General features: G+C 41.6%; 1 long non-coding RNA gene across 1 annotated transcript; it reads right to left on the reverse strand.

The window, feature by feature from the left end:
• Positions 1-5,168: 5,168 nt before the first annotated feature.
• On the reverse strand, positions 5,169-26,640 carry LOC116782484. Its single transcript, XR_004355250.1, has 3 exons — positions 26,509-26,640; positions 12,305-12,308; positions 5,169-5,179 (listed from the first exon to the last, which is right to left on the reverse strand). It is a non-coding gene; the product is annotated as an uncharacterized LOC116782484 (long non-coding RNA).

Below are 26,640 nucleotides of genomic sequence, written 5' to 3' on the forward strand. Positions count from 1 at the left end.
TGCTTTAATGCAGCACCGTGGATGTGAGTGATAGCTTCTGTGTGTGCAGAATGGCACCTGTTGGGATGCTCATAAACCACAGGAATCCTCAGTGGTCGTTATAGGAGAGTAACAGAGCAGGCAAGACAGCAAGCTATAGGAGTTGAGTAAAGAGGGTAAGTTCTAGTTGTTTTGGTGCCTAAAGCAGACTTTTGTGAACAGCCTGACTCCTACAGCTCACAGATGCAAGGGGTGATGTAGTCAGGAGACTTCTTTTAAAAGGTAAAAGAATATTGCTATCAGGCTGTTGAAAGATCTGAGATTCAGATTGGGCTGATTTCCCCCCGAGGTCTTGATTTTTCTCCATAAACTACAGATGGTGTGTAGGACAACAGTTTCTAAATGGGATGTCACATCTATGTTTAAAAAGTTAGGCGAGATGAATCTGGGTCAGTTCTGGGCTGAGTTTTGTCAGTAATATTGCAATCAAGATTAAAGCTCCAGAGAGTTTACATTCACTTTTCACTCTTTTCTCAATTGCACCCTTTTGGCACAGTCTGACTCACCACTACACTTTTAAATGTCAGCTCTCAACTTGTTAAATCACATCTCTAACTCTTAAGTGAGGAAACTAATTTATTTTAAATAATTAAGCTTCAAATTTAGCCTTTTCTTCCTCCAAAAACTGGAATGCAGCAGACCAAGAAAGACTAGGTTGTACCAGTTGATTATGGCAAATGCATAGTCCATATGTGCTGAAGAGGACATCAGTAGCAGTAGTAAAGATTGTTCATCAAACATGCAAGATGAGACCTGATTTGCATTGAAAATTAGCTGAAGATGTGGAGACAGCCACCTCAGCTGTGAGCTACACCAGAGGTTCGAGATTGCTGCTTCAGGAGCCATATCTTCACCTGTCTGGTGAGGATATGACTGAGCCGCAGTGAGGTCCTGTCTTGCTTGTTGCTGCTGATTTTGACTTTGTTATGGGGTCATCTGTCCTGTCCCCCATGATGCAAACAGTCAGGTAGTGCCAACACCATGAGTGGTGAAAGGTTATCTTCCTGAAGGGCTCAAACCAGCCAACATAGAGCTGCTGCTCTGCCAGGAGATCATGGAAGATTTGGTGCCTCTTCCAAGTGCACTTGCACAGCGGCTGAGCTGCCTGCTGTCCTGGACACTGTCTGGGAGGGTGTTTGGCTCAACAGATCTTACATCTCCTCAGCATTAAGGGGCCATGCTTTTGGTGCACTAGGAGCTGTAATCACTACTGCAAGCTGGAGTTTGGCTGTAGGCAGAGATAAACAAAGGCAGACCAGCACTCCAGGTGCGTCCTGACTGGGTTGTCCTTTCTTCTCCTGGTTCTCTTGTAATGTCAGCAGGGTCCAGATTTAAAAGAAATAGAGCAACACCCCAGGGTGCTTGTTTTTAGCTGTACCTAGACTTGGGCTGGCATTGACTGGGCTGAAAGTTCTCATGATCTTCACTGAAGTCTTTCAGAATGATTTGACTTTGTACTTTTCTACCCCCTGCAGTTCTGATGTCTGATGTGTTGTCAGTGTCTACAAATCCCTAGCTTTCATTAAAAAATACTTAACTAGTACCAAACTGTGATGAAACTCTTGAAACTGTGACCCAGCTACATGTGTTGTCTGCCAAACTAGAAGATGATGACAGATCATTCATAAAATGTATTCTGTTTCTCTCAATATTTAAAAATAAAATGCAGATTATTCTGCATTGAGCATCTGATACAAGAAACAACTTAAGTGCTGAAACATGTGTTGTTATTCTCAAAGCAACAAGTCTGTCCAGATCATCTGCCTTAAGGTATAAAGGACTGTACCAGGCATATGAAGCGAGGGAAGGCTAGGCTTTTCTAGCTCTGTTCTACAGGTCAGAACCAATCCAATAGGAAAACATGACACAGTGTCTCTGTGACTTCCTGCTTCTCTGTGCTAAGGACTGTGGCACAACCAGTAGAAGCAGAGTCATCAGAGTTGGTGGTATGTATAACACATGTATGCACTAGAAAGACTTGGAACAGAGCACCCTCCGTGGAATGGGGATCTTCAGGGAGCGCAGCCTAGTGAGAGCTAAGAGTTTCATGTGTTGTCCTCGGGGCATACTGGCAAGAATGTTTTCTGAACAGATAAGGATGGCAAGCATAGCTGTCCTAATGTGGAGTGGCTTTTCTCCCTCATTTCCCACAATATGTTTTTACTGGAAGGTTATCCCCCAATGAAAAGGGACAGGGAATGTTGGGGGCTGCCTAGGATGGAGAGACCCTCTGGTCCCACCTACGGATTGGGATTAGTGTTGTCTAGCCAGCATTCTGGTCTGGGACATGGCACATACAGAGAATTTGGGTGAGATCTAAGTGAGGGTGCAATGGGTGCTTTATAGTTGGCCACACAGTGGCCTGTCCTGACTCATTGCATGAAGTTGTGCATTGTGAACTTGGATAAGGTGCTCCTGCCTGCAACCCTTTGTAGGGAAGCCTTTGGGTCATGCTCTCCTGGTCAAGGAGCAGCATCAACTGATATGGGGCTTGGTGTGGTGCAGTGGTGGGTTTCAGTAGCTTTTGCGAGACCGAGTTAAGAGAAGAGTTTTCCACATCATGCAGGACTACAGCCTGGAGAACAGAAAAGACCTGTCAAACTCCATTTTTTATTACATATTCATAACTTGTTAGAGCAGGTCCCACTCTGTCACAGAAATGACCTTTGTGTGTTATACATCTATTGTTCTTTGCTGCAGAAAGTCAGTACTGCCAGCTGCTATAGTCCCTAATGGAACAGTAGCTGTAGGAGGTTTTGTTTCAGCCCCAAAAGTAAAGAAAGACCTGACTGTTAAGCATAAAAGGAAGTCTGTTTATTGCTTCCCTTCCTATGTAGTCTGAGTAGCCACAGAAAGGCACCGTAGGATGTGTTCTGCCAGGAGGGGTTGTCACAAAGAAGTGGAAGATGGTTGAACACATTTCTGTTTATTGAGGAAAGCCTTGTGCAAATATCTCCCACATTTTAGCAAAATTTACAGCCTCTAAAATTGCTAGCTTTTTGGAGCCTCAGAGGCTTACAGTGCTAAAGTCATTGGAACAACTGCTAATGAGTTAATTACAGTGGATTCATTAGTTAAAATTGCAGCCAGAAACTTGAATGTTGGAGATAATTCTGCTGGCAAGTGGCTTACACTGCTGGGCAGATCTTTGCCTGATTTATGACACCGAGTTCTTGCCTGATTTTCCTGGGAATTCAGTTCTGTTTCTGTCTTATTTATAAAGATTATCTTTTGGTTCTGAAGAGACTTCATAGGCGCTGTTCATGTTGCTCTGCTTCTTTTAAATCTGGACCCTGCTGACAATAAAAGAGAACTGGGGGGAAGAAAGGACAGCTCTCTTATGCAGGCTGGGAGGAACAGGACAGCCCAGTCAGGACACACCTGGAGTGCTGGTCTGCCTTTGTTTATCTCTGCCTACAGCCAAACTCCAGCTTGCAGTAGTGATTACAGCTCCTAGTGCACCAAAACCATGGCTCCTCCATGCTGAGGAGATGTAAGATCTGTTGGGCCAAACACCCTCTCAGCTGTCCATCACCCAATAAATCTGAGGCATTGGGAGGCTTCCAAAGAAAAATGAAGCTAGTTCATAGCCTCTGAGGGTCATTTTGTGCAAAACAACGAGGATTTTGTCAACAGAACAAGAATTTGTTGCGTAAATCAATAGTTGAACTACTTTATTTTTTTTTGTGGGCACCTATTTGATACTTAAAATGGATATTTAGAAATGTTTTTCTTGGCTTTTTTATAGTTACTGAGATTGTCCATAAAATGTGTTTACTCAGTTTCCTTTCTTATAAATAGCAGATATATCAAACCTCCTAAAACCACCAAAAGCAATTCAGAGACCAGGTTTCAACCTTACCTCAGATGTTTTTTCCCAGCAGAAATTGCAGCTGTGGGTGTTGAGCCCTTTGGAGATACTCTCAGGTTTCCCAGACTACTCCAGTAAAGCCTCTAGCTCTTTTGCCAGGTTTTGTTTAAATACTTTTAGTTAACTTTTTGATTAAGCTCAATGAATATCTTCCTTCCACCTTGGCTCAGCAAGACTAGCATCTCAATTTCTCTCCTGTCCAGATAGGTGGACCTTTGACCTGAGGGTTTAATCATTATTCAGGGTCTTACAGCTGTTTCATTAGGAAAAGGGATTGATACGGAGTCTGCTTTTTCTCCACTACAAATCTGTTATTTCAATCACCTACAAAATCCCATTTCTCTGAACAGAGTAGGAGTCTAGTTTTGGTCCTAGTTCTACACCTCTTTCCAGCCTGCACTAAATGTGTAAAAGTTTCTCTCATATTATGCTTGAGATCACACTAATTAAGTTTTTGTCAGATCCATTTTTATGGGCTTTCCTTGCTTCTCTCCCATGTGTGTGTGCACAGGGCACGTCTGCAGCCAGCACCACTGAGTTGCTTGTAGCATTCAATCCCTGAGCAAACCTGCCTGTCTCATCTTGCTTCCGAAAGCTTCAGTTAGTTGTCTCTTAGAGTAAGTCTGATATTCATGTGCTGAGCTGTTAAAATTCATCTTGCCTTTGACACTTAGCTGCTGCTTAGAGAAATACCTCAGGTAGTGGTGAATCAGGAAGAAGTAAATACTTGTTTACAGAAGACGTTGAATTGTCCTAGTCCCAAAGAAAATGCTGCTTCTACAAAAGCCCTTTTATTCTGATTTCTGTAGCAGGCTTCAGAAAGCCATGTGATACTTCTTTGAAGTGCTTGAAGTGTTTTGATCCCAAAACTAAACTAAAAAGACTTGTAAAGATAAACTAAATAGACTTAAGAAATTGTTTTATAAATCGATTGTCTCTTAAACATGCAAAAAAAAAAGTTAATGAACATTTAACAGCTATAGTCTCTGCACAGTGAGAAGGGCTAGAGAATGGCTTCCACACACGGCTTCCATCTGAATAGTTTGCTTTTGTAAAAGTTTGCTAGTGTTATCTGAAAATGACAAAATATTAGGTAGATTAGGTACAGGAATAAAGAAATCCCTCAGCATAATGTTCCAGAATATTTGAAAAAGTTCTCCTCCCCCAGCCAGCTTTCTGATGCCGCTTTCACACTCCTAGAGGGATGAGTGAGTAGTTTCCAACTTCTACAAATGCTGGACATTAAGGAGCAAAAACTTCCTCCCTCTCCTACACACCGTATTTTTGTACATGAATATTGTTGTGGTGAGTAGTGACCAAAAGTGATGAAATAAACCTCATCCTGAACTTAAGAAAACCTTATGCAGCCTAGTAGAAAGTTTCTCTTCAGTCTGGGTTTTCATGTGTTGATTCCCATTTATGAACAGTTTTTCCTACTAAATGCCTTCCTGAACTTAATCGGGTTTTAACCAAGGAATGAGAATTAAAAATGTTTTTATAAATACATTATCAACAAAAGGAGGGCTAAGGAGAATCTCCATCCTTTACTGGATAGTGACAAAGGATGAGGAAAAAGCTAGGATACTTAGTGCCTTCTTTACCTCAGTATTTGTCAGTAAGACCAGTTGCTCTCCAGGTGCCCAGCACTCTGAGCTGGAAGACAGGGACCTCCTACACAACTTAGACTCACACAAGTCTGTGGGATTGGATGTGAATGGGTCCCAAGGGTACTGAGGGAGCTGGTAGAAGTGCTCATCAAGCCACCTTCCATCGTTTACCAGCAGTCCTGGCTAACTGGAGAGATCCCAGTTGACTGGATGTCAGCAAATGTGACCCCCATCTACAGGTAGGGTTGCGAGGAGAATTTGGGGAACTATGAGCCTGTCATCCTGAGCTCTGTGCAGGGAAGGTCATGGAGCAGCTCATCTTAAGTGCTATCACATGGCACATACAGGACAACTGGAGGATCAGGCCCAGTCAGTATGGGTTTAGGAAAGGCAGGTCCTGCTTGACCAACCTGATCTTCTCCTATGACAGGGTGACCCTCTTAGTGGATGAGGGAAAGGCTGTGGGTATCGTCTGCATGGAGTTTAATACATTTCTCACAGCATTCTTCTGGAGAAACTGGCTGTTCATGGCTTGGATGAGTCTACTCTGGCTAAAAAACTGGCTGAATGGCTGGGCCCAGAGAGTGATGGAGAATGGAGTTACATCCAGTCCCCAGGGCTCAGCCTTGGGGCGAGTCCTGTTTAACATCTTTATTGATGATATGGAGGTGCTGAGTGCACCCTCAATCAGTTTGCAGATGACCCAAAGTTGAGCAGGAGTGTTGATCTGCTGGAGGGTAGGAAGGCTCTGCAGAGGGATATGGACAGGATGGGTCAGTTGTATTACATTCAACAAGGTGAAGTGCTGCGTCCTGCACTTGGGTCACAACATACCCAAGCAGTGCAACAGGCTGGGAGTAGAGTGGCTTGAGAGCTGCTCAGCAGGAAAGGACCTTGGGGTGTTGGTCAACAGTAGCTGAACATGAGCCAGTGTCTACCCAGGTGGCCAAGAAGGACAGTGGCATGCTGGCTTGTGTCAGAAATAGTATGGGCAGCAGGACTAGGGCAGTGATTATCCCCCTGCACACTGGATCCTGCAATCCAATCATATCCCCCTGCACATTGGATCCTGCATCCACAGGCTGCACATTGAATCCTGTGTTCAGTGTTGGGCCCCTCCCTACAAGAACATTGAGGTGCTGAAACATGACCAGAGAAGGGCAACAGAGCTGGTGAAGGGTCTGGAGCACAAATCCTGTGAAGAGTGGCTGAGAGAGCTGAGGTTGTTTAACCTGGAGAAAAGGAGGCTCGGGGAAGACCTTATTGCTCTCTACCTCTACCTGAAAGGTTGTAGGGAGGAAGTGTTGGTCTCTTCTGCCAAGTAAAAAGCAGTAGGACAAGAGGAAACAGCTTCAAGTTGTACCAAGGGAGGTTTAGATTTGATATGAGAAAAGATTTCTTCACAGAAGAGTTTGTCAGACATTCAAACAAGCTTCCCAGACAAGTGTTGAAGTCTCCATTCCTGGAGGTATTTAAAAGATGTGTAAATGTGTCACTTAGGGACAGGGTTTAGTGGTGGACTTGGCAGTGCAAAGTTAACAGTTGGACTCAATGATTTTAGAGGTCTTTTTCTGCCTAAATTATTCTATGATTCTATGACAAGTTTTGTATTCTCTTTTGGCACATGGGACCTGATGGGTTGTGCCCATGTGCTGGTCACAGGCAGGGTGTCACCAAACTGAGGGAGATGAACCTTCCCTGTCCACTCAGCACTGGTGAGACATATCTGGAGTTCTGGGTCCAGTGCTGGGCTCCCCAGCACAAGAGAGACATGAATGGACTGGAGCAAGTCCAGTGAAAGGTTGCAAGAACATTAAGGGACTGGAGCCTTTGTTATATGAGGAGAGATGGAGAAAGTTGGGACTGTGCAGCCTGAGGAAGAGAAGAGTCAGGGGATCTTATTTATTTGTGTTTATTTGCATAAATACCTGACTGGGTTGAGATGGACCAGAGCAGAGATGACAGAGCCAGACTCTAGCGCCAGTGACAGGACAAGAGGTAATGGGCGCAGTTTGAAATATAGGAAGTTCCACTTAAACATTTACTCAAAGGCTGATCAAGTTGCCCAGAGGGGTTGTGAAATCTCCCTCCTTGGACCAGATGTTCTCCTGTGCTTCCTTCCTGCCTCAGCTGGTATAGGAAGCTCTGTTCTGGTTTTTTTCTTTTGCAAAAATGATACTGCAACCCAAGTGTATATACCCATGAGGGTTCACCTGTAGTTGATGTTTGTGACATTTTGTAGTTCAGTCCAGCAGCTGCAGTACCCACACTCATGTTGAACTGACAGGATTGAAAGGTATCTGCTTACTGAAAAGGTCATTTTTGGTATCTTTTCACTTATGCCGTAAAAATAAATCCAATCTCTAACTAGGATGTCTTAGCTTCAGCTTTGTGTATGTCTTTGGGTTTTTTTTCCCCCTTTTCTTGTCTGTGTGTTTTTCTGTCAAAAGCCAGTTCATGAACTCCAGAGAAATGTACACCACTGGCTTGGCTGAACTGTTCTAATTTCTCATTTTGGAAAAACAGTGGGGCTGTCTGCCACTGTCCCATTAACAATGTATTACACTGTCCTGACAATTACGAAACAAAATCCATTTTCACACTTGCTAATAATTCTTCCACAGCCACTGCTGCTATGTGCTTGATAAACCCCAATAAATTAGCAGGTTGGCAACTGCTATGGCACCTACATGCAGTTGATCAGTAGTGCTGTTATACAATGCTTTGGTGGAAGCAGCAAGGACACTCCCTTGTTGTTTATCACAGGAACCACAGTCCCCATCGTTTTGTTACCATAGCTGTGGCTGCCCCTCCGCAGTCAGTCATGCACTGTTCATCATCAGCTCCACCCCAGAGTTGCACTCACTAGTTCAACTGCTGATTGAACTCCACTGTTATCACAAATGGGGTTTTTTTGTGATAATATTATGAGGCAGCATCTATAGCAGGGGCTATAAAAGTGTTAAGATGGGAAAAAGAAAGCTGATTTATTGGTTGAGCTTGGGACTGTACAACAGGACTACAAAACAAGCCTGTGCTCATCCAGCTTGGATTCATACTAGGGCTGGCATCTCCCTGTGTCAGGTTTGTAATGTAAGCTCAAGCACTGGGACTTGTTCCCAATCTCCGTTCTTCCCTTCCTATAAAAAGAAAGATGAAGGTGTGCAGCCCAAGGTGTCACAGTCTTCTCCAGGGCATGTTGCACACCTTCCAGCCAATGCATAGGTGATACCTGGTTGGTGACCTCATGCACCTGACACCTGCAACAGAGGCCACCAAGTGGCAGCTGCCTGTCATGGACTGTACAGCTTTCTTTGCAAGGTGAAGCTCTGTACTTTGCACCCTAGAGCAGGGACAGGGCTTAAAATTTGCAGTTGGGCCCACTTGTCTTGGCATAACAAAAGTTCAAAGTGCGCAGCTTTTAGTCCTAACATAATGTTCAAGCATTTCAAGCCTGCCCCCGGGAAAGGCTGTGTGCCTACCTCTCCCTGCTCAACCTCCAGAAGGACACAGCACTTATGGAAGTTGGACTGTATGGAAACAGTTGGCCTTCCACTTCCAGCAACCTATTTTTGCAGATTGCTCAGTAAATAATCACTGTGAGCGTAAAAGGCTACCACAGTGCTATATGAGAAGATTTCCGAAGGTGAAAATGCTGCCGATGGAAATAAAGTGAACTTCAGCTATGTAGAACTGAATCTGCAACAGGGGATTTTTCTTTCAGAGAATTATTTTTTTCCTTCAGTCTGGTAGTCTGAAATGTTAGAAGTTTCATTTCAGGGAAACATTCATTTAGCAGTCGTAGCTGGATATCTATTAGGTGGTTGGTGAAACAAAGTTTATTAACTGATCCATATCCAGAAATGTTATTAAAATCCAAGAATTTTATGTAATATTGTATTGCTCAGATACCAGATATTACCAGGCCCAAATATTTTAATACAGGACAGATTTCCAAAAATCATGGTTATTCTTAAAGTGGAAATTGCCATAAGAATGTTCAGCAGGTGCTATGAAAATAATGTGATTTTTGATTAGGAAAAAAAAATTGATCCAAACTCTGTCATCTCAGGAATTAGATGTTTCCCAAAACTTTTTTTTTTCACTATTTTCAATCTTCTTATGTTCGCTTCCAATTATATAAAGAATTATTAGCTTGAGGATATAAGAAGAAACTGGTAATATCACCTGTGCTGCTGCTGTAAATCGAACGTTCAAGAGCAACAGCCAATAACCCACTGAAGAGGAGAAGGACAAGGAAATTTGATGGAATATGGCTTTGCACTTTTTGTGACCACCAGCTCCTGTACAAAGCTGAGTACTGAATATTAGTCAACTGTCCTTTGTGAAAGTTACTTAAAAGAAATTGCAGGAAGTACAGAATCAAGCATCAACATTTACAATTTTAAAAACTGCTAGTAAAGTGAATAATAATATATCTCTCTGCTGGATCAGAGCCTGGACTTGCAAATGGGTCCATTCAGCTCTTTGCATGAATCCAGCAATGGATCCAGGTTCAAGGATTTCTTATGAAGCCTCCATTAGACCTAAGAAGGGCTTTGAAAATTTATTTTTAGACAGTAAAGGACAGTAGGGATCAGCAGAATGATGGAGTCTGACCTCCTGCATAATCCTGCACCTCCTCCACAGCAGGACATGAGCTGCTTTTTGTAATGAGATGAAGTGAAGCCAAAATTTGGAGCACTGGTTGCTGAGTCTGTTTGAGTTGCTGTGTTGTGCATATGCCTCCCTGGATTGAGAAAATGACCCTGCAAAACTCAGGAGCAGCTAGACATATTAAGTTTCTCTCCTAGGACAGTATAATAAACATTTCTAAGCCTGACACACTCTGTGTGACACAGGAAAAACCCCACATTTAGTTTTATTGCAGACGTCACTGCTGTGTCTCAGAAAAGTTGCGGTGGGTGAGGGGGGATCTTTGGCCAGGGACTGTACAAACGCAGCAGGCACTAAGAAGCCTGTAGCATAAAGGCAGGCAGAGACAGAATGTTGAGATCCACAAACTAACTTTAGAATATCTGGATCAGACACTGGAAGTAATAAAAATACTGCTAAAACACTGAGCTAAGCTGCTGCTATTTTATATCACTGCTAAGTGAGAAGGAGCACTAAAACATTTCAGGAGCTGGTTTAGAGACAGAAATCTGTATATACAGCACGTTGTTAAGGGCGAAAGCAGAAAGTAAAATGATTTCCCCTTTTGTCGCAACTTAGTCCCAAACCTACGCTTAATAAAATGTCCTCAATGAGATATCAGGTTCCAGAAGGACCTGGACTGCAGTCAACTGCCAGAGAGAGATCCCAGGAAGATTTGGAAATCATTCTAGTGGGAGTGACTGGAATTTGCTGAGGAAAGGAAATCAATCCAGACTGGCACTTACAGGGAGATGAACAGAGAGCTCCTCTATGGGAACATCACTAAGGATCCAAAACCCAAGAAAGAAAGACGAAGAAACAGATAACTTTCCATCTCTAGAAAGGAAGGTAGTTTTTAAAAATTACATACATGTGGACATATCTGGTGTGAAACAACAATGACAGCTTCTTAAGTGGATTACGTTAAGAGAAGACCCCACAACTGGGGCAATCCACAGAGGTGGACATGCCTTAAGGAGGAATTCATTGTGTTCCCTCCAGATTTCAGGGTGATGGAGGCTAGTTTAGCCACTGGCAACAGCGTGTCTGAGATGGCTCAGTCCTGGGACGGGTGGACATTCACGCACATTCACAGGAAGAAGAAGAAGGAGACTGCTGCTCCCTGATGCTGCCAGAGTACAGGAGTGGGTGTAGCTGCAGCAGCGGAGTCAGAATCATGCTTGGCAGCTTCTCTCACGAGGTGTCAAGGAAGAGCCTGTGCTTCCAGATATGCTGAGAAAAGGGCAGAATCTATAGATAATTGGTTAAATGCTTCTGTAATCTATTTCTCAGCAAATTAAAAAACTGGACTTCTTGCCTCTGTAGATTTTACAAGTTCACTATTTTGTGGCTCATTTGTATTCTATTATTGTATGATATGTATTATTGTAGTTCTAGTGGGGACAGTTTTCTTACTATCATGCATTAACACAGCTGTAGAAAGCAGGGGAAAAAGCAACATATGAAAGAATTATAATGAACCAACTCATGCAAATTTTGTTATTGCACTAAAACTGAAGCAACTTCTGTGTCCCAGTCAACTCTACCAAAAACATTCCCAAAGCCACCTTATGCACCTAAACTCAAAGTCAGCATTTGATTTCTGATTTCTTGAGAAGGCAGTTTCTTTCAGCACTACGAGGAAAGAAAGGATCTGCCTGACTCCTGTGCTGCTTTCAGCTGTGACTGATACTTTGCTTCTCTTCTTCTCTCTGTGATTGATTGCTTCTTCAGCATGACCTTCAGATAAGTCCTTTTTCTTTCCTTCTCCCCTTCCATTTCTTGCTAATTTTCCAAGAGATGTCCTGAGACTTTTTCCTCTATCCCTTTGTTTTTCCATTTACAATGCACTAATTACTAAGGTGGTAGTTTAACAATGATCCTTACCTGGAGAACTTGTAACTGTTCCTGTTGCTGTCCAAGATAACATTTTCCCCATCTCCAGTTCTCATCAATGGATGTCAAGTTCAAGACAGTTCACTTATTTGTGTACTGCTTTCTTAAATGATTGTTGTGAACACCACCACCATACCACCCACATTAATCGAAGTGGAAAACTGATCCAGAGCCCATTTCCATACCTCTTAAACTTGTATGCAAAGCTGCCAACAAAAAAAATCATTAAGCTGACCTCCCTATATTGGATCTATAGTTTGTTACATCTCTTTACATTTTCACAGATTGCATCTTAAATTCTTCCAAAGCAACAGACAAATTTGGAAGGACCATAGTTTTAATAGTCGGTGTTCTTCCAAGCTCCATTTTCAGGCAGAATGAATTTAAATTACTGGAGGAGAACCTAGTAAATATTCTGTAGCAACTTTTTACTTATGGTGTCTCCACACTTTTACACCTTTTCTATTAAAGCTGCGCTAGTAATTAAGGAATAGTGATTGTGCAAATTATTTAAGTAACTGAGTTAGTGAACTGAGATTACAATTAATGAGGTTAAAATTGCTGATTCCTGCATACAATATTTAATGCTAAGAGTAGTAATTTTGAGTTTGTTATTGCCTGTACCAGTCCCTTTAGTTAGATTTGATGCACATATTTTGTCTTGAAATTACATACACTTTACTCACAAAGTCTTATTCTAAGTGATGAAAAGTATTGAGGTATTTGTGTAACTTTCAGTTAGGTTTTGAATTATAGCAACACTTGAACAGGGGAATTTTTCATTGGCTAAACTGTCATTGAAAACATACTTGTACCATCAACATGATGGTTAAGACGACGTTATACTGTTGACCTGGTGTCAGCTCTTGTGGATTGAGGCATTTTTTTTTGATAGGAGTTTTGAGAGGATGGAATATAAATCCATTTTAAAGATGAAATTGGTGGATCAGCTATGGCCTTCCAACAACGATTTCCTGTATTTGGACTGCTTTTAAAATCTTGTTATTTCAAATAATCTAAATTGGAATTCACTCAATAGCTTTTTTAAAGAGTAAATGTAGGGCCAAGTCAGAGAGGAGAGACTTAAACAAGGAAGTCATGTCAGTCATCCAGCCTGTAAAGCATTTTCCACAGAAGCAACTCCAATGTATGGAACAATCCAGACAGCAGGGAAAGCCTCCCTTTCCTCTGGGATGGCAATGTCAGAGCCTGGAGCATGATTCCACAACCCGTCCAGAAGTTTGGCCCTCTGCACTCAAGGCCATGTCTTTGGTCCGAAAGAGGTATTTGAGAAACCTTTTCTGTCATGGGGCTTTTTGAGCAAAGGCTGGAAGAAGACTTCCCATGACAGAGGCTTCCCACAGCTGCTTGGCAATAACATTGGTTCCTGCTTGGGACACTGCAGTAGGTGTTGCAGCTTGTTGCTTTTGCCGGTACCCACACTAGATCCTGGCCCTGACTTGTGGACTGATTTCTTGACCTCAGGCCTGATGGTTTATTACTTATTTGGGATTGTTCAGCCTGGAGGGTCTGGGGAGATGTTATAGCAGCCTCCCAGTACCTGAAGGGAGCTTATAAAAAAAGAGGGAGAGAAACTCTTTACATGGGCATGTACCCATAGGACAAGGGGCAATGGTTTTAAACTGAAGAAGAGTCGATTTAGATTAGACATAAGGAAGAAGTTTTTTTTAAAATGAGAGTTGCAAACACTGAAATAGGTTACCCAGAGATGCTCCATCCATGGCAATATTCAGGTTGTATGGGGCTGTGAAAAACCTGATCTAGTTGAAGATGTCTCTGCTTATTGCAGGGGGGTTGGACTAGATGATTCCACCTCAAACTATTCAATGACTCTGATTATGGACTTGCCTGTTCAGGGATCTCACCTCACACAGCATGGTAAGACCGAGTTCTTGTGTTAATACCGTTGCCTTTGCCAGCTTTGTCACCAGCTCTCTTTTCCTCACGGAACAGCTCACTCATGCTGCTTCCTGAAATAGTAGAACCAGAGAGCATCATAGCATATCCAGATAGGATGCAATTATGGAAGCACTTCTCTCCAAATCCCTGTGTGTGAGGCTGACAAACACTAGAATTTGTATCCTCTGAGGGCAGCTCATTGATATTGCTGTTTTCAAGTCTGAAAAGTAGAGGAGGAAAATTAGAGACCCTGTCCTTTGAAAAACGTTGCAAAGATCGAAGAAAAACATTACTTCTGGCTTGCTCAGGCATTCCTTGGGTTTTCCTTGCTGGCTTCCATTAGTGGCTGGTCTGTCAGTGACTTTTCAAAGCTGCATTTGGAAGTTTTTATCACAGGATGCTCTGTAAACCAAAACTCTAAATATGCTGTTATGATGCACTATTCTTTGATGTGGGTAATATTCTGAAATGCTAGAATAAAAGTCTTCTGCTTGTGAATTCTGATGGCACTGACACACAGGGCTCAGGAGCTGTTGCCTTTGCAAAACTTCTGGCTTTGCTTCTCTCTTAAGTGATTTGATGCCACTTAAATACTTAATTTCTGAGACCAACACAGAGATGCTGTTGGCTCTTTCCTCACCTGAGTTTTTGCAAGAAGTCAGCAGAGCCTGACAAGTTCTCCTGGGGAACAGCAGGGGATTAGATGAGTATGTAGTTACTTGCTTTTCTAGGCATGCAGGCATTGTGTAAAAGGTTGTTACCTGGTTGTCCATGAGATGTTTGGAAGATAATGTGGCCCACTTCTATTACACACCCTCGCAGGAAACCTGTAACTTCTGGTCACAAGAGCTCTATGCAATTATTCCTTTGCTGCATGAAAGGAATGTGTGAAGAGAGACTGGGGAGTAGGGGGCCTCAGAAAGTAAAGATGTTTCTCTTTTACCCTTCTTTTTATTCTTATAACAATATATGAAGAAGACACACACTGGCAAAACCAGCTAAATTTCAAGTGTAGCACATGAAGTACCGTGAGTGTCAAAAGAAAACTGAGACTCAAGTATAGTGAATTATGTTGTAAGGTTCAGTCATCATGGATGTCATAGGTCACGTTTTGTATGCCTCAACCACACTCCTCAATTACTGCAGAAGTGACTGGTTCCCTCTCTTGCATTTTTAAACTACTTTTTGTATTCTAGAAATGGTTCACGTGAGATACTGCCATGGCTCAGTGCCTTAAATAGTAGCCATATAAAAGGACACGCAAAGATCGAATCCTTGCTGAGAGATAAAAGTCACGATCCATCAAATTAGAAATGTGCTGGCAAAACATCTTGTTTTCTTGGTGTATGTGATAAGGCCATAGTAAGTTGCTTAATAATAACATAGTAGAATGAAAATGGTGCCAAAGATGTATCCTGGTGTTGTTTCGGCTGAGATATGACTCCTATATTCAGGTGTATCCTTCTCTCACTAGAGATAAATCTTTTTCACTAGAGAGATAAATATTCAACATGTACAGCATCTTTGCTATATTAAGTTACAAGATTTGCTTTGCAATAGAGTGTAACATTTACTGTAGCATATCCTTATCTAGCAAGATTTTCACTGATTACTGTAAGGGTTTTCTGGAATGGTACATCAAATGAAAGCCATGTCACTTTTGCTGTCCCTCTACCTGCAAGCTAATCAAAGTAGGTTGGAAAAAGTCAAAGGCCTTAAACAATCCAAACATAAATAACTGGAGCTGCCCAGAATAGGCACCAGGAACAGGTATTGCTATTTGAATATCTTAATTGTCTTAGGAGGCATTTTAAGGCCATTAAAAGCACTCAGTCAGCCCTCTGAATGGTTGTTTGTTGGTTTGTTTGGGGTTTTGGGGGGGGTGGTTGTTTAGATTACTGGTCTTCTATCTTCTTAGCATATATTAGAATTAAAACATATCTATGTATATATATAGGATTTGAAAACTACACAGCTTAAAAGCACAGGCTATTTTAAACTATTATCATCTGGTGAGTCTTACTGAAGGGAATATAGCTATGCTCATCTACCACAGGCATAAAGCTGGAGAAAGAAGCTTAGTCTTATTTTCAAATTTTTTTTAATGCAAAAATATGAAGATTAGAAGATTACATTTTTTTCCTACTTTTGTTAAATTACCTTTCAAATTCAGACTTAATTTATTGACTGCTATACTTAAAAGAAATAATATTAAAATGCACATGAAGCTGATTACATACACCAATTCTGCTTTTATCGTACAGACATTAGTCTTTCCTATGGTTTGCTCAGTTCTCTTCATAGATTTGTAAAGATCTATGAAGGTCATTTCTTCACAGATGTGAGGGTATGGATGAGTACGGTCAGCTTTAGTCTTCAAGTCACAAAGGGCAAGAGTAGTGGTACATTACCGATCTGTAGTTCTTAGTCTAAAGTCACAACTGGCAGTGTTGTGCTCACAAGGAATTTTGTTGCCATTAAAAGTTCCCATGAAAAGTAGCCTGCTTCAGATGGCATGTGGAACCACAGGAAAAACCTTTTACACCATGAGGGTGACCAAACACTGGCACAGATTGCTCAGGGAGGTTGTTGAGTCTCCATCCTTGCATCCGTGGAGATAATCTAAAGTTATCTGGACAAGTTCCTTGGCACTTAGTGCTGAGTGGTCCTGCTTGAGCAAAGAAGGCTGGAGACAGTAACCTTCAGAGGTCCTTTCTGATCTCAACCGTTCTGTGATTCCGTGGTTGTGTAATATTGAAAAAAAAGGCTTTGTTATTTTGGGTTTTTTTTCACTTCAAACTGAAATTTGGTAATGTGTGGATGTTTGTGTGGAAGTTCAACGTCAGCAACATTGTTTGCTGGGTTTTAGAGAGGAAGCCAGAGAATTTGCTTAGCCATGTATAGTGAGATTTAGTTCCAGATTGAGAAGCCTGAGTGATCTGAGTCCCTCTGTAGACTTCCCAGGTGATACCTGCTACACCTGGAGTCTTGTGTTTCAATCTCTAGGTGAGTCCCATTCAAAACATGTCATTAAAAGTAGAGAGCATGCAGACTGGAAAATGTGTCTACTCAAACCAGAACTTGGCTAAAATAAGAAGAGTAACAGGAAGGGTCTTCTTGTAAAAATATATATCATGACCCAGGGTCTTTGATTACTCGAACTCTATTTTCACCTTTTCAGAGATACTGCAGCTTTAGCAGCAAATTGTACTCAGTGCATCACTTGGACAAAGATTTGGTCTAACAGATGGATTTGCTTGCTACTGATGTAAGTAAAAAGTGAAAATGTCCCTGCTTGGGTTGAGCTCTCAATCTTTCATTGTGTTTTTTGATAAAAATCCATAATTATCACATGTGTTGGGTAACTTCCAGTTATCCAGAATCCTGTACCTCCTGGTTCTATTTATTTATCAGCCTCACTCCCTTACGTGTATCCAGCATGAAAAATGGACATATCCAACTGTGCAACACTATTATGTGCAAACATTAAAAACAAGGAGAAAAACTTCCCCATACCATGTAACTCCAAAGAGTTCTTCCTAATCTTAAATATTTAAAATCCAACTCACCACTAAATCATGGACTAGAAATATATATGATGGTCTGCTATAAAATCTGACTTGTGTATGCAGAAAATACAGGGAGAAGATTTCCCTGTGAATTCAGGGAGAGGATTGCTTTTGGGATGACTGAAAGTTCAGATTCAATGCCATGTGCTAGACACAGTGAGATGAGTTCTGGAGATATTTGTTTTATTGGACATATTGTATGTTCTGACTGAGGGGATTGTGGCTTGCACTGCTGTTTTCCTGTTGGAGCAGGAGGTAGCGAGAAATAAATGTGCATTTCATTATCCATCACTGAACAAGCTACCAATCTGCTGGTTTGCCTTTACTGAAGTGTACAGGTTTTATTCTTTGTCTCTTGGCTGAGTGGTACTGAGTTGGCTATGAAGAGATTCCTTCAGCTGCATGAAGAATAAGCTTCAGTTCTTTAATACTGCAGCAGAAGAGAAAAATGTTAATGTTTCCCTCCACCATCAAGGAGGTTATTTCTGCTTTAAAACTCTTATCTATTACACTGTGCTAATTATATTACAAGATCTTGAATGGGTTGTCTTACTTTTTTTTTTCTTCCATTGATAAGTAATCTTTGTACTAAAAGCCCTCTCATAATGATGTGTTCCTTTGGTGGCAGCATGCTGACATCCAGTGCCAGCAAAGCAAACAATTAACATCAGACTGGGCTACTAAGCCTTACGATATGTAAAGAAGCACTTTGTTTATCAGTACATGGAGTTTTTCCATAGACTGAACACAGTTACTCTGTGAAACAGTCTTCATATGAAGAGAACACATCCTGCAAGTCTGATTTAGTACCACACCAATTATTTTCAGTTGCCTTGATTGGACCTTAACTATCTAAATGCAGTGTATGGAATGGCGAGTCTCACTGTTATGGTTCTTGAAGAAGGCAGGTGTAAAGTTGTGAGAGCTGTGTGAAGAACCCAAGTATGAAAAAATACTTACTTGCAAATGAGAGGAGGCACATCTGTTTACTGAGAATTGCCACAAAAATGCAAAAGGAGTTGAATTTAGAACAAGCTGGTCAGCTGCAGGAAGATGGTGCCAGGTTATGAAGACGTAAATACGTGTGGAAGTACCCTTGGTTTCCCTGACTGTTTAAAGTGAGGAAAGCACAATGTGGGATGTGCATATTTATCTCTCTAGTGAGAGATATTTATCTCTAGTGAGAGTTATGAGCAGAAAATGAACTGTAGTGATCTAAGATAGGACCGAGGAGAACTTGAGATCAGATATCAGCTATTATGAGAATTTTATATAGCACCAAAGCAAAGAGCCTCTACTAGGCTGGTCACCAGATCACAGCGGGTTTGTTTTCTGTTCTGAGCATCTCAGAGGGACAGCTGTCCTCATATGTGCTGGTAGTCTTCTCTAACTCAGAGATTATTTTGCCAGGGGGTGGGTGGGGTGGGGGTGGCTTTGAAAACCAAACAGATGAGGTGTATATTCCATCTGGTCAGACAGGCTTCTTGATGACAAAATCATGTGCTTATCAGTGATCTGGGTTGGTAAAAATGGTCTGTTTCACTTAGTCCTTCATTCAGGAAGTGTCTTGCATTCTAGTACTTATTTTTTTAACCAAGTTGGGAGGTGGGAAGTGGGGGGGGGGCAGAAAGGAAGGAAGAAGAGATGGCCCTAGAAAGTGCCTGAAGATTCCAGGAAATTGGTAGGCTGGACTTGTTAAGGCTTGTGAAATGATTTTTGTCTCAGGCTTTCAAATGAAAAAATGAGATATTAGAAGGATGATAGTCTTTTATCTGCTGAGGAAGATGGATGGGTATGACTTAAGATGTCATGTATATGAATGGGTGCTATAAAGGGATCATTCTAATGACATGCTGTAAAAGACAACTGTCAGGAATAAATTATTCTTCTCTTTTGATGATATTGATGATAATGCACTCAAATTCCCCATGACACATTTTCTCACCCAAAGTTAAAAGCTTTTCCTAAAATGTTTAATGGGCGCAGAGGTCTTTGTTGTGCTTTTCCAACTCCATGAAAAACATCGGGTAGTGGTTTACATAAGAGCAATTTTGCCTGCAATTAGTGTGTTTGCACACAAGTACACAGCCTTTGATTAAGCAAAGGAAAGTATGTAAGCGCATGTGTAAGTACCTTTCAGCAGTGGAGCAATGAAACCGAAATATGAAAGGAGAAAGCCTGATTTCAAAAGTAACAGGGCTGGTAAGAAGAGCAGTTCTGAGCACCTGAGCAGTTCAGGACTCTGACAGGGATGGAGATGAGCTGTATGTAGCTACCTCCAGAGATACCTGGGCAGGTCACACCCTGCCTATGCAGCCCAAGACCAGCACCACTTACTTGTTCTAAGGAGCAGCATTGGAAACAGAGGGGAGAAAGACAAAGAGGCCAAAAACACTGAGGGATCTGTCTTGCAGGTGTTGACCACCAGCTCCAGTGCAACCATCTTAAGAGCCTAGAGGTGAGGGCCCTCAGCCTGAAGGGAAGCTGACTATGTTGTGTTGCACTGTTGCCAACCTCTCCTCCCAAAATAGCCAACATGTCTACAGAGGGAGTGTCATGTCTACCCATGGACAACAGTTTGGAGAAATCAGCAAACCTGCGTGCTTGAACATGCTAGGGGAAAGGACACAACAGAGGTACTGTGGCTATGGTTGACCCATGATGGCACAGGGACACCCCTGAGGGACCAGGACTCATGGGCAGCCCACTGTGGGAAAGAGAAACTGAAGAGCAGGATGGCAGGAAGCCATTGACCATAGGGTGCTAGAATGAATTACACTATTTCAGCCTCCCATGCAGTCATGCCTCACTGGAGGAATGTTAGTGCACTGAGATTAAAAAAAAGGCAAAAATAAGGGTACTTGAGAGTAGGAAAGGGAAGGACAGGAGTTAAGTAGGTTTTTGCGCAGTGATTTCTGTTTTGTTTTGGTTTGTTGGTTTTTTTTTTCCCCTCACTGTGAACCAGTGATTGTAGGTTTGTGTGGGTTGGCAGTAAATTAAGTCAGGTAAAATTCTCTGACTTGATGCAGGTTTACCTTCAGCAGACTGGTATAAGAAATGATGGGCTAAATTACAGTAAAGGAAATGTAGCCGGAGCATTTGGAGAAGTTTTCTAATGATAAAGGAGGCTGATCACAGACTGGATTGCTGAGGGAGTCCGTGGAGCCGCTGGAGGATTTAAGAGCAGATTAAATGAACTTCTGTCAAGAACAATTTAGAAGAAGTTGATCCTGCCTTTGGGACAAAGAGGCGAATTAGGTGACCCTTTTGAGGTGCTGCTGAGCCCTGTTGCATTTGATTTCTATGACACTGACATGGTCTTGTGTACCCCTGGAGAAAAGAGGATACCGAGCTTAAGTATCAGAAGGCAGTTTCAGTCAGCAGGAGGTGTTTCCTGAGGAGAGATGGCTTGAGACAGAAGGCTGAGGATGTTAAAGAGGTGAAGGGCACAATTAAATGAGATTACATAATGCTGTATTTGTAATTAAGTTGACAGAAAAGTGAATCCTTTTTCATTTAACCTAGTACTGACCACGTGTCTCAGAATAGTCTTCCTTAAATCAACGTATATTAAAAAATTGGATCCTCAGGTGCTGTTTAGGTCACTCTGTGGGCAGGGAGGTACTGGCAAGGATGGTATTTAAGAATTAGGGAGCCACTGAGGATGCACTCACAGCACCTCAGGCTGCAGCTGCTTTAAACAGAATGATTACCAACTCCAGCTTCAGCTTGACTGTACATACTGAGTCTCAAGCACCTTGCAGCACTCCTGCCAAGGACAAGCACGATTTCATCCTTCTGCCTACTACATTAATTCAGGTAGCTATTTTGAGGTTAAGGCCATGTTGGCTTTGAACTGCAGCTGGTAATGAACACCTGGATGGACTTCTGCTTTATTTGCAGGTGACTGAGGTAATATTATTAATTATTAAACCATTTCTTGTAATATTTAATTATTTCTCCCCATTTTGTGTTGAGCAAGCAGTGCTATTATTGCCTGTAACCAAATAACCATCCCCATTTATCATACTAATTGTGTCCTAATGAGGAAGGACCTGAGACTGGGTGAGTTGTCTACCCTGAAGAATTTTGGAATGTAGCTTCCTGTGGTGATGATCACAGGCTGTAATAATTAGGTATGCTAGGGGCTATACTTATCATGAAGCTTAAATGCAATAAAAATTCATCATATGGTGGTAGGCTTACAAAACACAATGAATTGCCATAGTAAACATGGAAATATGAAAATAGAGTATGAACAGATACAAGATTACTTCCTCTTGCATGGTTTCCCACACAAGGGGATAGCTCCTTTTCACTGCATTGTACATGGAACTGAAAGAAAATCACAGCAAAGACTCTGTGCTGAATTGCATAAAGTTTTAGGAGGAAGACTGGGTTTTGCTTGCTTATGCTTCCCTCCTGGTTTCCTCCCTGGTCCAGCAATATTACACTGAATGCACTTCTGCAGAGCCCTTGAATATGCACTGCACCCTTGATAATCTGTTGTGTTTTTTAAAAGGAAGCAGGATACTGGGCCTGCGATCTGACTTACGGATTCAAAGGAAAAATATAATCTGCTAAAACCACCTGTCTGTCTGCATATAGATACCTTCCAGATAGATAAATCATACCCTTTTCCTCCTGTTTTTGTATTTTACCATGAAATTAATTCACAAAAGTTTTAACATAGTAACATCCATACAACAGGGAAACTCCATATGAATATTCTGGAGACAATATCCACTTTAGTTTAATACAGTGGATAATCTACTCAAGGGTTTATCTGAATAGTCAGTAAATATACCTGCAACTATAGGTTGTTTTTGAAGTCCTCCCCATGAGACAACAGCAACCAATAACATCTGCAATCAGAAACAGTGAGACGCTCAAGTTTTCAGTTTTTGCCTATGCTCAATAATTTCCACAATAGCTTTTAAAATGATGCACTATTAACTATTCAGTATTAATCAATATCATCAGGAGTATTTATTGGAAGAAAAAAGTGAAAACTACTGTAGTTTTTCCAAGCTGTTTTATAGCTCTTGATTGCTTGTTTGATTGTTTGTTTTTAAAAGTAATATGTTCAGAGAAGAGAGAAATGTGTTTTAAATATTGAGAGCTAGCTTGGAAGATGCAAAGGGAACATTTTGTGAGAAAAACCTCCACACTACTCAAAATGAGCTCTAATGCTGATAATTGCAGGTTCAAATCTAGATTAATCATACATGCAGTAGTCCATACATAGCTGAAAGTTGATTCAGTCCAGTGTTTAGGTGTTGGGAGTAAAGAGAAGGAAACACCTTTGCTGAGCATGAAAGCTATAAGGATGATATTGTGGAATACAAAGGACAGATAAGACTGTTTTTCTGTTATTCCTCTCTTATAATGGTACCTTCACTGAGAATCACTAGACTGTTCATTATCTCTTTCATTTGCAGATGCAGTCACCCACAAGTTAGAATAACTAAGTGGAATCCCCCCTATCCCTGCTGGTTTTGAGTGCAGATTTATGTTTCCACCTTCTCTGTCACCTTCTTTCAGTACTGCCATTCCTCCTTGTCCTGTCAATACATGCTCTTGTAAAAAGTCCCTCTTCATCTTCCTTGTAGGCTCCCTTCAGGTACTGGAAGGCCATAGCTAAGTCACCCTGAAGCCTTCACTTTTCCAGGCTGAACAAACCCAATTCCCTCAGCCTTTCCTCACAGGAGAGGTGCTCCATCCTTTTCATCACCTTGGTGACCCTCCTCTGGACTTGAGAGAGAGAGAGCTCTCTTTCTCTTGTGTTGCCACACCAGCCTGGGTCATTACTTGGTAGGAACTGGGACTGGCCCCTCAGCTAAGAACATTCATTTGCCATATGATTTTGAAAGTGACTCAAAACCCTGGGTACACGAGGAACACATTTTTGTCCCTGGACCGTGGAAGAAATGGAGTGATCAGTAATAACTCTCACCTGACTGAGAGACTGCACTGGCATCTAAATGTTTTGGGTATGGATACCTATTTTCATGTTACCTTGAGGTTTAGCAAATGTAGTACCCTGCTTTAATCTGGCTAAAGGTCTGATAATATTCTGAGTATTGAAGCTGCATGGTCCTATCATTTTCAAGGTAACAATGAGATGAAAGTATGCAATACCTGTACTGCATAGGCTGCTGGTTTCTGCTCTAGAACATCTTAGACTAGCAACATCCTTGAGACAAAATAGGCTATGTGTTTCAGTTTGCACATTAAAAGCTATGGTTAGCTCTCTCTCTCTCCATGCATGTATTACTTGGACATGAATTTTAGAAAAGATATACATCTAGATCACTGTGATGGGTTCTTTGTAACACCTGCCTATTATGATTCAGTTTTAGGCTTTAGATTTGGAGTATTATCTCTATATTTTTTGTTTAGGGTATTTTGAAACCTTCTAAAAACCTTCTCAGGCATTACTATTCTCTCTCAGTCTGGAGAGATTGTAATCAGTCAAGGTCCTTAAAATGGTACTCTATAACAACACGCTGAGAGCCTAAGTTTCTATTGATTCAAGAAAGATACTCTGGTCATTTATTTGCTTGCTTCTTACTAGATTTCTGGTTCTTTGACTTTTGCTGGTGAACATTGTAATTTATTTTACGTCCACTCACCTCATGTCCTGCTCATACTGTAAAATTTGTATCCTTCATCACTGCTGACAGGAATGCCAGTTCTCGGCTGGGTTCCATAAACCCAAAATCAGAGAAGGCATATTTACTGCATTTACTCTTCAGTGTGATTTTTGTACTCATAGGAGTGAGCATGTGCATGTTGTCATCCTTGGAAAGTTTTTAGACAAGTGTCACATTCCTCTGTGAGGGTGAAATACGGAACTGTACAGAGCTGCTGGAGAGGACTAACAGAGAGCAATCAGAAAGGTTTGAGGCTGGCAGCACAGCAAAGGCTTCTGTTTCCCAGAGGATGCCCTGCCTTGCTGTGTGCTTCAGCCCTGGCTGGGAGGTCAACAGCCGTGATTCAATCACGGGGATTTCCCGGGGGCCTGCACAGCTGCTGTTTGTTACCAACCTGTCTCCTCCTGTGCTACTTACTCTCTCCTCTTGTGCTGTCATCTTGGGTTTGGGTTTCTTTGTTGTGTTGTTTTTGTGGGGGTTTTTATTTTTTGTTTGGGTTGGTTTGGGGTTTTTTTTAGCTTTCTTCTTTTTTTTTTTTCTTTTCAAAGCTACTCACTGCTCTTCAAGTATTTTCAAGAAAGGAAAGACAATGTTTACTGATTTGAATTTTGGGAATTGAGTTCCACTGGAAAAATTTGAAATGCGTTACCTTTTGTTTCCTTCACAAGAATAGAAGTATTGTATCATTCTCTCATTCCTTCACCTAGTCAGCAAGTGCACACATTCAAATGTCAGTACCCGGAGGGAAGAGCAAGTGCCTGGCAATGTGGCAGTGTGTGTGTGAGCAGCATTGTTGGTAAGCAGCCGCCGCTCCAGTTGAACACTGCAATTCTGCAATGCAGCCAGGAGCACTGAAACAACTGGCTGAGGAGTTCTCCAAAGTACTTGAGTTCAGCATCTCTGGGAGTGTTGCAGAAGATATGGGGGACACAATAAAAGCTAATGTTGTGTCTGTATGTTTATAAATTGACAGGCTGTGCTAGGTAGCTTTAAATTGGCTTGTGTTTTATCAGCCCTTAACAAATCATGAAAAGAATGATAATAATCAATGTAAGCTGTAATCCCTTCATTCTAATGAGTGTTATTCAACATGGTTTTATAACAAACAGCTTGTGTATTTCTTTGGTATCAGTTTTAATTAAATTACAAATCCGTGTGATAAAGGCAACACTGTTGTCATGGACTCCAGTAAAACAACTGACTTTTGTCAGAGTAACATTATGATTAGAAAAATAATTACTACCAAATGAAATCAATATAACATATATTTATATCATATATTAAGTTAATTAAAATGTAATAATTAAGATGTTTCAACAAGCAAGTTCAGATGCTGTGTTTGAAATGGCTGTGCTTGTCCTTAGCAATGGTGGGAGATGGAGAAGGTAGGATGAGGAAGCCCACATTCTTGTCTACAAATTTTTTTTTAGTTTTACTAGTGTTGAACAAAGTAATTACTGACAGAGTTTCAGAGAACAAGAAGTTAATGAAGTGGGGATGGTCCTGTGCAGGGCTAAGAATTGGACTCGATGATCCTTGTGGGTCCCTTCCAACTCAGCATATTCTGTGATTCTGTGTAAACTGTTAAGCAAAGACAGAAGAGCTATTTCGAAGTACCAGGGTTATCATGGGAGAAGATGATCTTCCCAAAATGACACAAGTACCACAGCCAGAGCGGGGGGGCAACCACCAGTGAGCAGCACTTGCTTGCCTGCATGGCTGGGCAGATATGGGGCAATCGCTCAGGGTCCCAGGAGGTGAGTGACTGTGAGCTTGAACTGAGCTCCCATTACAGGCTGGTGCCAGAAATGACAAGTGAGGTATTAGCAAATTTCAGTGGGCTATATATTGAATGAAAATATAGCCATGCTATTACTGTTTTGGTGCTTTGGCATTAATGAAAGTACTCCCAAAATACTCAGTGCAATTGTGTTGTCCGCGTACTGACGTACAAATATGTTGACTAGCTGGGAAAGGTTCAGAAGACAACTACACGGCTCTTTTCTGACACTTCGTCATAGTATTTCTTGCAAGAGAGCAAAAAAAGAAATTTAGTTCACTACAGAGGACATTTAAAAGTGACATAGTGCCTCTGTAGCAAGACGCTGTCTCACAGCAAAAGTCTGATGAATTTAGGAGTGTGTTGGTTTTGGCTGAGGTAGAGTTAATTTTTTTCTCAGTGGCTGGTATGGGGCTGTGTTTTGAATTTGTGCTGAACATAAGGTTGATGTTTTTGTTATTTTTGTTATTGCTGAGCAGAGCTTACACAGAACCTTTTCTACTTTTCATATGACCACGCTGGTGAGGAGACTGGGGGTGTATGGGAGGTTGGGAGGAGACGCAGAAAGGACAGGTGACTCCAGCTGACCGAAGGGATACTCCATTCCATGTGACATCATGCTCAGTATATAAAGTGGGGATAAGAA

Source organism: Chiroxiphia lanceolata, chromosome 2 (genome assembly GCF_009829145.1).
Source record: "Chiroxiphia lanceolata isolate bChiLan1 chromosome 2, bChiLan1.pri, whole genome shotgun sequence".
Classification (NCBI taxonomy): domain Eukaryota; kingdom Metazoa; phylum Chordata; class Aves; order Passeriformes; family Pipridae; genus Chiroxiphia; species Chiroxiphia lanceolata.